The sequence below is a fragment of the Ambystoma mexicanum genome, chromosome 8, assembly GCF_040938575.1.
Source record: "Ambystoma mexicanum isolate Mex_15411 chromosome 8, UKY_AmexF1_1, whole genome shotgun sequence".
In the NCBI taxonomy this organism is placed as follows: Eukaryota; Metazoa; Chordata; class Amphibia; order Caudata; family Ambystomatidae; genus Ambystoma; species Ambystoma mexicanum.
Window position 1 is genome coordinate 114,793,566 of NC_090929.1, and position 13,916 is coordinate 114,807,481.

The 13,916-nt window shown below is 41.3% G+C and overlaps 1 long non-coding RNA gene across 1 annotated transcript in view; it reads left to right on the top strand.

Moving 5' to 3' along the window:
- The first annotated feature begins 9,518 nt into the window (after positions 1–9,518).
- The window catches only part of LOC138471685 (uncharacterized), a 204,017-nt gene continuing 199,619 nt past the window's right edge, over positions 9,519–13,916 (top strand). The window contains exon 1 of the long non-coding RNA XR_011268489.1: positions 9,519–9,608. This is a non-coding gene — a long non-coding RNA (uncharacterized lncRNA). The remainder of the gene's footprint in view (positions 9,609–13,916) is intronic.

Below are 13,916 nucleotides of genomic sequence, written 5' to 3' on the forward strand. Positions count from 1 at the left end.
GCGATTAAATGTGTCTCCTGACAGATTGCACATCCCAGAATTGAGACGGCAGACACACCGGTTGCAGCAACCATGACAGCAACAGATCCTGTTGCAGGACCACACAAACGCTGCTGCCTGTGTAGATTCTCAATTTTGTTGGTAGGTAGAACAACCCTTGGTCCAGTGGGCCTGTCAGTCCAGAAAAACTAAGCACCCCTTGAGGGTCCAGAAATGAATGATAATTGGTTGGCCGAAGACCAACCGCCTCATTTACAGTGTAAGAATATATATTCATTAGTCATTAGTTATTACGTAGCTATTAGTTTAACTAGAGTAAAGCCATTTTAAGATGACCAGAATCGCCATTTTGTTTTCTCTCTCTGCTCTCTCTAACATTGCCACTTTGCCTCATGTAAAACTGCTTTGCTGTAGATATTATTTCGCTTCAATGGTCCAAGGCTAAGAAACATGTTGAAACATTACACTGGAGAGCCAGACAGGAATGCCCGATTCCCTCCCTCACGTATCCTTGAAGACAGGGAGCAAGACATTTAATCAGTACACGAATGCCAGCGAGTCTCCTGAAAGAATAGCAACGTATGAAACTAGCATTTAAAGAGTTGAATTATGATCTTCTTTACGGCCCCCCTTTCTGAGCCCAGTGAGGCCCCGGATAGCGTGCTGACTTCTAGAGCGAGAATCAAAACTTAGAGATAGTGAGGCCTGGTATGTACCAGTCTCCTACGCGCAGCTTGCCCATGAAAAACAGAAACGCTGTGTTCTCGCTAACAATGAATGGTGTCTGTAAAACTGGAGATTGCAAACTGTTACTAGATTCAAAGGGAAATGAATTGGAGGTGGCATCAAATGTGTCATTACTGATTGTAAGATGCTCCATTTGTACATATGTAACTGATGTGCATTTCACGCTCTTGTGCATCCCCCGAGGTCTGTTAGACACACGTCGCGGGTCGTGGGACCACTTGGCCAACTGGGACTATTTTTGTATTGCAATAAACCCTAGATTTTGGGAACAGAACCTTGTGTCTGGCGTATCTATTCGTGTGTGGTGACTGGGCCTTGTTTCCACATCCGAGGTTCCCTCAGGGGCCCCTTCAGGCCCTATGAGGTGGTGTTTTGTATTTCCCTCGCTGTAAAGGTAAAGTGCTTGTTATATTGAGTACACCTCTCCGAAGCCTGCAGGGCACCTCCAGACAGCACATTGGCACATCTGTTATCTTAAAAGGAGGGACCACAGTATCTGCACCCTTTCTAACTCACCGACCTGTCCAGGTACAATATGTGTGCGCTGTCACACACTTTGCTGACAGACCGAAGCACAGCTGCTAGCTCCATATTCTTCTTTTTTGAAAGCTCTTTCTCTCTTTTCCTCTCTCTCTCGCTCTCCCTCTTTTTTTCTCTTTCTCTCTCTCTCTCTCTCTCTCTCTCTCTCTCATTCTCTCTCTCTCTGTGTAAGAGTATATCTTGTTCATCTCTCCGTTTCTTTGTTGTGTGTCTTTTTGCTTCTATTTCAGGAGAGAAGGTCATGAATATTATGAATATAAATAATAGTTTGTTAATGAGGGATCCGAAGTATAGATGTACGAGTGACAATATATGAACCTATGCTTACTATTGTGGGTTGACCATTATTGCAGGTCCATGTATGATTTTGATGGTACTGTCGGGCTGTATTGGGGTGGGCATGCTATTGGGGAGGTCCTATAAAGGGGGAATGGGATTGTATATTATTAAAATGGGACAGTACATATGCATGTTAATAATATTAGTGGATTTACATTTATAAGTAACAATATGAATGCTAACAATAACAATGGAAATTAATATAGGAGTAACAATAGTGTTGATATAAATGTTAGTGGTGATTATAACAGATACAATCCGACATCGAAAGTATGTGCACAATTGGTAATGGGGGAAACAGTGAAAAGGTTGTTTTCAGCAAGTCGAAGATTGATTAATAATTCAAAACTATATGATGTTATTTTCAATAGCACTGTTAAAGCTGGCACCCTGAGAACATACATAGAATAATGAAAAAGAAATATGAAAGAAGTATGATACCTATCAACAGCTGGGTTTGGATGCAATTGAGGATATCCGTCTTCCCGAATTTATCAACTCATGGTATACTTACATGAGTGGCGTGGGAAGAAATGTTCTGAATGGAGGCTGAAGGTGTTAGTACCGCAAGCAGTCCCAATTATAGAGGAATGATCCCTAGTTCATCTTGTGCTATGCAGAATAAAAGAAACTTTCCAGGCACACAGTGTGCAACTGCAATTGGTGGGTCCAGATATTGTGAAGCGCAATGACAATCCAGACAGCATAAAGTCTGTGGAGTTGCCTTATTTCATGGTGAAAGGACGCAAACACGTCGAGAACAAATGGCAGGACACCACACTACCTTGCCTGGCAGAAAGACTGGTAATATATAACAAGGACATGATAGCACAAGTGGACAATTTCTGTGCACAAATATGGACTGATCATGTTACAAAGCTGATGTGGATTGCAACAATGGAAAAGCTGGTGCAAGTGCACAGGGAAGGAGTATATGGACTATGTTTTCGCAGCAAGGGCACAGTCTTTATTGGCTCGAACGAACATTGCAATAAGACTCTCCTGATTGCAGACATGAGGAAGGGAACAGCAGCTTTGATGGATTACTACTGGGTCTGTGGCCAATAAGCTCACTTGCACCTCCCGGCATCATGGAGGGGCTGTTGTTCTCTAGCCACGCTGCCCTCAGCGCTAGTAGTAATCCCAGAAGAACACCTGAAGGGAGCAGTACTACCTGTTGAAGGTGTTGAAGACTGACTGTCCCTCCCGTATTTGAAGAAGAAGAGAAAAAGCAGTTGTCTACACAAGAGCTCTGCATACTGTCAGGAAAAGGAACGTTCCAACAGCTAAAGAGGACATAAAGATTCAATTATACAGCCAAAGGCTCTTCTGCATTGCTTGCTGAAATACCAGAAGAATACAGGCTCTTCAGCTCAGCAGAGTCCTTTTTCACATCTCTACTGTTGCTGGGAGTGCCGGCCACAGCCAACAGCAAATGGTTGCAGATCATGTGGTAGGAGCTGGCACAGCTCACGAATGATACAGAGAATGGATTCAACGTGATCAAAGTTGAGTTCTGTGAATTAAGACTTATAACAATGCAAAACCGCTTTGTGTTGGACATGTTGACAGCAATGAAAGGCAGGGTTTGAAAAAAACATGGCGATTCCTGTTGTACGTTCATGCCTTCAGAGGATGTAGAGATTATGTCGTTATCCCACATTATTGCAGCCATCCATGGCCTGGGTGTTCATATGAAGAAGGAGGCACGAGTACAGGAGAGTGGCTCGTTCACCTTGGCATTTCATTGGGTCCCATTGTTGCTCAGAGCAGTCATGAAGATGTTGATGCCCTTCAATGTGTTTATCCTTGTTATCTTCTGCACTTGCCAACTGGGCCTTCGATATTGTGCCAATGTGGCACCCAATAGCGCAAGAACGATGGTATCAATTGGGGTTTCAAAAGCACCTCGCGAGACAAAGGATAGTGAAGTACACACTGAGCTCCCACAGTGCGGACCTAAGTATGAAATGCTCAATTACTCAGCCCCCTGATATACAGAACTATAGAGAGGTTTGGGTGGACCTAGCAGGGGATGGGGATGCATCTATATGACTTTCCCACCTGAGGAATATGCACACAGGGCAGAAAGTTTGCGGCCAGCATGCAGGGTGTGGGCACCAATAAATGGGACACAGCCATACGTGAAAGTAGAAACGAGACAGCGGGAGCAGAGGGGTATTAAAGAGTTTGTTACTGTAGAAATAACAAAAGGGGGAAATGTTGGGAAAGTGCAACCCCGTCCCACCCCCCTAAGCACTTTAGGGCAAGGCGATCGACATTGGAAACATGATGATGGGCCCGGGGTGAAGGGCAACAGTATAATCAACCCACATAGTATAAACCAAGGCACGAGCAAGACTGCCATTTTGTATAGATGCTAGTGCATTCTGTGTAGGTGTTAGTAATCATCATTTGGAGACAAGGCCTGTGCAGCGAATGTGACATTTCATGCACTAGGCCCCAATTGTGAGACAAGGGAAATCTCCAGCCATGCCCAATCTCCCATGAGGACAGCCCACACCCCTGACCGCTATAAAGTTAATTCATTTTTCTAACAGTGTTGCAAAGACGTTTTTCTATCCACAAGGAATGCACCCTACAATTCTGCGATCATAGACTGGCACCTGGTGTGCATGTTATCTCAAAATGGCCAAAGCATGACCCGGCCCATCCTCAGGTGACCACGAGTTATAGCCTGTATAACTTACTAAACTTTATGATCCCTAAATTCCATGGCACCAGGTGCCATTTGACCACCAACGTCAAAGTAACAGGTCCTGAAATGTTCAAAGAGAATGGACAGTGCACACCTTTGAGTGACAATTGTATGATTTGTATTCCGATGGGCTGGGAGGGACAAATTAACGAGGGTGGAGACTTTGGAGCCGGATGGTGCGGAAGGGAGTGAGTGAAATGTGTGTGTGAAGGTTAGTGCCCCAGAACCTCCTTTGTGCCAGCCTTGCAGCCTGCCAGGTGCACAGTACAGTTGACAAAGTAGCATTGTGTTAAGAGTGTAGTCAGAGGTGTTGCTAGGGGGGGGCTTAGGTGGCTATAGCCCCGGGTCTTTTGGTTGTAGCCCCAGATAGAATCTAGGGGCTATAACCAAAAGGCTATCTAGCCCCGAATCCCGACATTCCCAACATTAGCATAGCCTTGTATCTTTCCAGACCTAGCACCACCCCTGAGTGTAGTTAATTTTTTCTTTGACCTTTGTTGGTAAGAAGATGATGTCTGCATCACCCACGTGATCAAAGACGGACGGACTGGACTGGAACCAATGACCTGGCATCCCTTATGGGGCAGGCAGATCTTGTATCGGCGCACATCAACCAGCCATGCAGGTCTTTACTGTTTATGTTTACAACATTAATGACAATGTTTTTCTTTATAATATTCTGCTTGTACCCCTTTTCAGCAAACGTTCTTAGCAGCAGAGTTCTTTGCTGTTGCTCTCATTTGTGTATGAGATTAAAGTTGTTAACCTTACAAAATTGATTTGGACCTTTCTTCCCTAGCGGGTTGCATTGTCTCTGGTGTGATCATTCAGGGACTTGCCTTCACTTCACAGATACTGGTCTTGGAGGGCTCAATCTTTGAGGGTCCCTTGGTAGGGAAGGACACTACACATATATTCACTCTGGAATCCACTGGTGTTAAGGTATCTTACGAGAATTTGTGGAACATACTATCGCCACAGGTTGTGGTCGGTGTCCTGTTGCTATTGTGTCATGGACAATCTAGGGCAGTGGTATTCAAACCTTTTTATGTCGAGCCCCCTTTGAGTAAAAAGGTTGTTGCTGAGCCCCTCAATCCCCTTGAGTAAAAATAATGCTGCTGGGCTCCCCCGATGTCATTTCTGCCTATATTTTCTATTTAAATAATTCACTGTACTCCCATTTGGAAGAACCTCGCGCCCTTTGGACACCATTCACCCCTGCAGGAGGCCAGCCCCACAGTTTGATGACAACAGATCTAGGGTGAGTTCAATTAGCTAAATGAACATCGAAAAAGCTGAGTTTCCAATGTATTTCTAAAATGGAGGCAATCCAATGTGGGCTGACCATTCCACATTTTAGCAGCTGCAAAGGAGACGGCACAGCAACCGTTTTGGATCTTGATGCTTGCACAAGTCTTACAAAAGCTGAGTGCAACTGAGACTAGGAAGGTAGCTGATAAATGTATTCACCAGGATCTGTGGACCCAGTTCATAGAAAGCACTGTGTACTATGCAAACTAATTTAAAGTGAGCATGAGCAGATATAGGTAGTCAGTGGAGTGAAGTTAGCTCAGGTGTGACATGACCATAATGACATAGATAAAGAAGACCCCGCATCGCACACTTTGGCCTTAACCAAATAGATGCCCTTGGCATTGTCTACAAGTCCCAGCATATGGGTTGGCAAGAGATGGAGTACAATTTGGACCACGGGATTTCAATTGATGTTATACCTGTGAACAATGAATGGCCAAAAATGAATGCCATTGGTGGAGGAGTGAGGAACAATGCATTAGGGGAGCTGATACTGTTCTTGGGGTGCCCCCTTCCTTATTCCTCCTCTTGTCGTTTTAGTAGGTCCATTACAATGGCTCAAGCGATTTAGTATGTTAGTGGTTTACAGTAAAAGACACACTTTTGGACAAAAATAAACTAAGGCCCTGATTCATGGAATTTTCTACACAGAAAATCTGGACTTTGCATGCCATTCCGCGCGCAAAACTCTGTTTGTCGATTCTTGCAATCGACTGCGCGGTACTTTGCTGGGATTTACGGGGAGTTCACGCAGGTCTGATATGCCTCTGTGAGCAGTCGAGCGCCTTGCGCGAGACTCCTCGCAGAGTGTGGGTTGGGGCTATGCAGAGACTTTAATAGGGGCCGGAGCATGCAGAATAAGGAACATCAATGTGGATTGGACCTTGCAACTGTACCCTTACCATCTATGGGATCTATAGACCACCTGGACCACTACGATCCTTCGAAGATGACCTAACTAGTATCCTGACTAATAACACAAAAGACCATGCTCAAATCTTATTACTGGGCGACTTTAATCTCGGCTTTAATGACTGCAATGATAAACATGCCCTATCAGTTGCCGCACTATTGAATGATTATGGCGTGACACAAAAAGTCGCCACCACCACTCACTCTAAAGGCAGGACTCTAGACTGGGTTGCTGACTTGAACTGCAACATCAGCATTACCATCATAATACCCCAGTCATGGACAGACCACTATTTAATTTCATTCTCTGCCTCACTTGACCTTATCTGCCCCAAACCTATACTTATGGCCCAGCCACTTCCCACTAGAAGTAAAAAAGATATTACAGCAGGACAACTCCTACCACACCTCCTCCTAACTCTTGACAACTTAGACAACATCAGAGACCCGACCCTACTTGTGGAAGCTTACAATAGCACCATGACCAAGGCACTTGATTTGATCGCCCCGACTAAAATCTGTAAAGGCAAACAACTCTCTCACCTGAATAATTGGTTCACACCACAGCTGAAAGACCTCAGAATTAAAAAAAGAATATGGCAATCAATCTGGCAACACTCACCACCGAGGAGAACAAAATTAAGTTAGCCACCCATGCCAAACAGTACAAAAAGGAAATTATTATCACTAAAAAGAACACCTACAACGACAGAATATCTAAAGCCAAATCAGATACTAAGGAATTATTCTCCAACCTCCGTGAAATGGAATCACCCATACCACAGATTGACAATACTCCTAAACATAAGCTTTGGTGCACTAATATACAAAACGCCCTTGCGGGAAAAAATCAGTTCTCTCCAAACCAAAATTGCTAACAAAAAAGCTGCCCTGCTTTTGTCAGTAGAGACCTCACCTCAGTCACAGCCTGACCAGCCCAACCAGCCCAACAGCCCAACAACACTCCTCACCCCTTTAGCTTCAAACAAATAACCATATTAGAGACAGAAAAAATTATACTTTCTCTAAAGCCTTCTAACTGCAAAGGAGACAATTGTCCTGCCCAAATCATAAAAGATGCAGCTAGAGACCTAGCTCCCTTTATCTCCAAGTTGATCAACGCATCCTTTAAATCTAACCTAGTGCCCAATAACCAAAAACAGTCTTGGGTGCTATTTTTTCTAAAAAAACAAACACTTGACCCTGCCATACCGACTAACTATAGACCTATTACTACTGTCCCATTTTTACTCAAAATCATTGACAGAGTATCTTACCTGCAAATTCAGGACTACCTAGAAACCAACAACCTACTAGGCTCACGACAATCTCGCTTCCGTCCCCTTCATGGTACTGAAACAGCCCTGATTGACCTAAAGATCCAAATTGATGAGTTGAAGGACAATGGTAAATCAGCTATGCTACTCCTCCTTGACCTATCGGCAGCTTTCGACCTGGTAGATCATGCAGTCTTATGCAATCACCTCAGTCCGCTGCCCATTTTTCAAGTGTGTGCCATAACCTGGGTACAATCCTTCTTTGCTAACCGGACAATGAGAGTCTTCTCCCCCTTAGCAGCTGCTGATCCCATACAAGTTTCCTGCGGTGTCCCTCAAGGATCATGTGTATCTCCCACGATGTACAACATCTTTTGCTAAACCTTTGTTTGACAAGTTGAATAGATTGGGTGTCATCTAGACCAACTATGTAGATGACACTCAGATCCTCATCCCCCTTTCAGGCAACTTCTTGGAAGACTCGGCTTTAGTAAACAAGATATATCTCCTCATTCAGGCATGGAGGGCATCCCATGGCCTCTCTCTGAATGATGACAAAACGGAGCTTCTGATCCTTGGCACAGAGACGGCGATCAAAAAACTTGACACAAACTATGCCTCATTCAACATTGACAATAACGGCATCAAAGTGATGCCTGCAGTCAAAACCCTTGGGATCTTCCTCGACCCAGCACTCACTTTTCAGAAACAAATTAACTCCCTAGCATCTTCCACAGCATATATTTGTAAACTGATCTGAGCATCTAGACCATCCCTAACTGAGGCTAGCTGCATCACCTTAGCTAATGCACTTATCATATCCAGATTGGATTATTGTAATGCTCTATATGCGGGATCTACCAAGTACATCCTTGATAAACTCCAAACACTCCAAAATAATGCTCTTAGAGTAGATTTAAACATTCCGAATAGAGCTCATGTCTCTACTTCCAGAAGGAATATCCACTGGCTAAAAATTAAGGACAGGATTGCCCTCAAAACCCTCTCTCTCACTTCCAAATGTCTCAACAGTTAACAAGAGAATCTCAAACCACCCCACAAGAATGACCAATGCTTGCGCTTTAGTGGTACCTAGATACAAAAAGAGCACAGCCGGCGGCTCTAGCTTTCCGGTCATAGCTGCCCAAACCTGGAACAGACTCCCTTTAGATCTCAGAATGGACCAACTTTACCCGAACTTAAGGCGGAAGGTCCTTACATGGATATGATCCAATTACATCTAACGTGACTACCCCTCCTTATTAGAACTTATCGCCCTGACACCTCTCTACCCTGCCCGTTCTTAACCTACCCATCCAAATTGACTTTTGACCACCGCTGCTAGCATTTAGGAATGTCACTGGGTCCCGCTTGGTCTACGAGACCCCTGATGATTGCAACTTTGTTCACCTTGCTTCTACCAATCGGCATTAACTGTATATGCATATTCGGCTTGAAACTATGCCTCACAATTTTACTGTATAACTGTACTTCACTGTAACTAAATTCTCAAGTATCCTTGTAATGTTTGCGCCCAGCTACCCTCGGGTTTGGTTTTGCGCCATACCAAATAAACAAACAAACAAACAAACAAACAAACAAACATTGTGTGTTCAGTTGCTTCTCCCTAATTTACTTTTTATATTCCCCTTTTTTATTTTTAGGAATTTGCATTGTTTTTTCCTATTCTATCAGATGCCTCAGTGGCCAAGATGCAACAGAACAAAAGTAATATTCACAGTATCGCCTGGGCCGAGTAGGTGAGTGCTTGGGAATTTTTAATGATAAAAGGAATAGTTTGGGGAGGTATGTGATGGGAGCATTTATATTGTCTAATGGCTTCTTGAAGTCCACCATTTATTATATGTTTGTACACGTGATACATTAAGTTTATTAGACCTAGCACTTAACAATTAAGCATACAGAGAAATGTGATCATGCCTTTTTCAGTGCCTATTTTACCCAACTGTCAAGCAGAGGTCCAGCTTTAATTCAAAAGGGGGAGTTGAGTGTTAATAATTGAAAGAATCAATTGTGATGATCTGGTAAAAATATTCATCAGATGAGATTTTGGCTAGTGTCTCATTTAGATAAGATGAACTTGAGAGATTAAGACAAATGCTCTTCAATAAGACTTTTGAACTTCTCAGAAACTATTGACTGGACCTCCAATGGTAAACCAATTAACAGGCCCTTGATTCCAATTAACCATTAGCAAATTCGTATAACTTTTGAGCCTAAGACAATTTATCCATAGAAAATTAGGAGTTTAGTGTTCAGAAACTTTTTAAAAAGCTAAACATAAATTAAAACTGTGTTTTAAGAATGGGATTGATTCCTATTAAAGTTCAAGAGTGGCCCATAAATGGGATAGTATACAAAGGGCTCCAGCCATTAAAAATTCAAAAAGAATTTGGGCTTCATTAAAAGAGGATGGTCAGATTTATAGTCGAACCTTAACCAATCCAGTTACTGAGTTACTGAGGGTCTCTGGTTAAAGCAATGTATGTATTTCAGAGGAAGGATCATTATTATAAGGGATTCCCACCTATAATCTCAGAAGGGAACATTTAAAAAAAGATGATACATTGAAGTAATTTGAGGTCTTAAGTGATCTAGAGCCTTGGACCCTGAGGCTTAGCAAATTTAGTACTTTAAAACAAACGGGAAACATGAGTGGAGATTTTGTATATTTTAAATGGGGAAAATATTGAGGTGATTTTTCTTCCGACAACATAAACTAAATCACACATTATCTCCCTTTTGAAAAAAGGATCAGGATCTGATCTATACAATTATTAGAGATGTCCAGCACCTTGACAAGTTACTGATAAGGTCTTTTCATCACTATTGCTGAAAGTGCTGAAGGCGTGGGTTGAACAAAAGACTAGTCTATCAAGTGTCCAAATAGGTTATAGAAAGGAATGGGTCCCTCCGTTTGTGGATTTATTTAGTATTTTTTCAATTGTCTGGCACTGTGTACGACAATGGCTCCAATTTTGCAAGCATTTTGGACTAAAATGTGGCCTTTGACGTGGTAGGCAGAAATTGACTTTTGGTTTAAATTGGACCAATGCGGTATTCCTCAAGACCTGGTGACGTTGTTAATATTAATGCACACAGACAGACTGGTGAATTTAGTACTAGATAATGAGAGCAATTACAAAGCATTGAGACTGCCAGAGGGTTAAAAGAGGGATGCATGTTGGCTCCCTGTTTATTTAACCTCTAAGTTGAAGACATAATACTGGCCCTAATGAAGGTTAACAGCCATTTGCCTAAAATTGGTATGACTGAAGTCAAGTGGTTGACATATGGCAACCTAACAATCATTGACCACACTCTGATTGCTTTACAGCAAAGTCGAAATGTTATCTGGAAATTATTCCATAGAAAATTAACTCTAATTAAATCCAACTTAATTGCGATGTGATTCACTGGAGCATGTACCATTAGAAGGTATTTGTTATGGTATATCAAACATGGTCCACTGGAAGAAAGGTGTATGGTAACTTTCTTGGTTATTAACAATCATTGAACGCACTCTGATTGCTTTACAGCAAAGTCTAAATGTTATATGGAAATTATTCCATAGAAAATTAACTCTAATTAAATCCAACTTAATTGCGATGTGATTCACTGGAGCATGTAACTTTCTTGGTTATTAACAATCATTGACCGCACTCTGATTGCTTTACAGCAAAGTCCAAATGTTATCTGGAAATTATTCCATAGAAAATTAACTCTTATTAAATCCAACTTAATTGCAATGTGATTCACTGGAGCATGTGCCATTAGAAGGTATTTGTTATGGTATATCAAACATGGTCCACTGGAAGAAAGGTGTATGGTAACTTTCTTGGTTATTAACAATCATTGAACGCACTCTGATTGCTTTACAGCAAAGTCTAAATTTTATATGGAAATTATTCCATAGAAAATTAACTCTAATTAAATCCAACTTAATTGCAATGTGATTCACTGGAGCATGTAACTTTCTTGGTTTTTAACAATCATTGACCACACTCTGATTGCTTTACAGCAAAGTCCAAATGTTATCCGGAAATTATTCCATAGAAAATTAACTCTAATTAAATCCAACTTAATTGCGATGTGATTCACTGGAGCATGTACCATTAGAAGGTATTTGTTATGGTATATCAAACATGGTCCACTGGAAGAAAGGTGTATGGTAACTTTCTTGGTTATTAACAATCATTGACCGCACTCTGATTGCTTTACAGCAAAGTCTAAATGTTATCTGGAAATTATTCCATAGAAAATTAACTCTAATTAAATCCAACTTATTTGCAATGTGATTCACTGGAGCATGTACCATTAGAAGGTATTTGTTATGGTATATCAAACATGGTCCACTGGAGGAAAGGTGTATGGTAACTTTCTTGGTTATTAACAATCATTGACCACACTCTGATTGCTTTACAGCAAAGTCTAAATGTTATCTGGAAATGATTCCATAGAAAATTAACTCTAATTAAATACAACTTAATTGCGATGTGGTTCACTGGAGCATGTACCATTAGAAGGTATTTGTTATGGTATATCAAACATGGTCCACTGGAGGAAAGGTATGTATGGAAACTTTCTTGGTTATTTACAATCACAACCTCTTCTTCTCATGTAGAGTATTACGATACAATTAGATATAAGGTTTAGCCTCTTTTAGCAAAGTTTAAAAGGTTTAGTAAAGTGCATGCTGTCTACTCTACTCTCCCTTTAATACTACTGTACAAACAGCAAATGTGACCTATTGTACTTTATGAAATGTATGTTCACATACTCCTATGGGGAGGCTTGATGGCTTAGAAGGGTGAATATGGAGAGATCGTCTGAATGTACAGCAATGTCTCCCAGTGCAGACCATAAGGGTGGCATTAGGGGGGGGCTTCATTCCATACTCCTGCCCTGCTAAACAGAATATCCTTATATGCCAAAAACAGATTTGGGGAGCAGAACATTATTTATTCTCTTTTGAAAGCAGCTGCCTGGTGTAATGACTCTAAGATTTGAGTAAACCTCAAAGCAAAACTTACATCTTATATGCAATTGATTGAGTTTGATTATGCTAAATATTGTCTGTAGTTGGACCATGTGTTATCTTTAAAAGAATTTTGATAGAAAGCTTTTAAGTTCCCAGTTAAGAATTGTGCCACATTGTATATGTTATTTCATTTTCAATTTCAATTTAATTTCAATTTATTTAATATACCATCAGCCAAATGGCTTTGTATATCCAACATTTAAAATAACGTTTAAAACAAAGCAAACCTTTACACATAGTTAAAACACCACACATTAAAACATAATCTAAATGAATTCACAAAAAATACACCAGTGTCCTTGTTTGACATGACGACACTGAAATTGTACTTCATATAAATAAAAATAATAGTGTTGAAAAACAACTACATCAACTCACAGTTTAGAATTTGGCCCATATACACACAGGAAGTTAAAACTAGACCAGCAGGTGACTAAATTGATTATGTCCACACATTTCCAATACAATTTGACAATATAAACTATCAGATTGTTATAACACCCATTTATAAACAGGGACCATATCTCGTTGAGAGCCTCCGTGTTGATACCATTGTTATATGCTTTCAAATAACTAGTTCTCAATGTATGTAAACATTCACAAACTATTAGCAGATGTTCAATTGTTTCGGCATCTCCTGTACCACAAAGCCTACAGCATCGCGCACTCGGTGGAATACCTAAACATGCTCTTTGGTACATTAAAGCCAGACTTATAATAAATTTAAGTCGCAGATATTGGTTTGCTATTGAACTGTTGGGAAAGGCAGTTGAATACGTTGGGGATACCACTCGGGCTAAAATATAGTCCCAAAAAGAGCTACTATTGCTCCTTGAGAATAAAATCACTAGATGTTGCTCTTTGCTCAGCCTCCGCAGTTTAGATCTTGGGCAGGCTTTGATCACATATACCGTCCCACTACTCATGAGTCCACAACACCCCTCCTTGTCATTAGAGTGTTAACAACTGGGCAAATATCCCAATTGTGTTGCAGTTGTCAATTTGG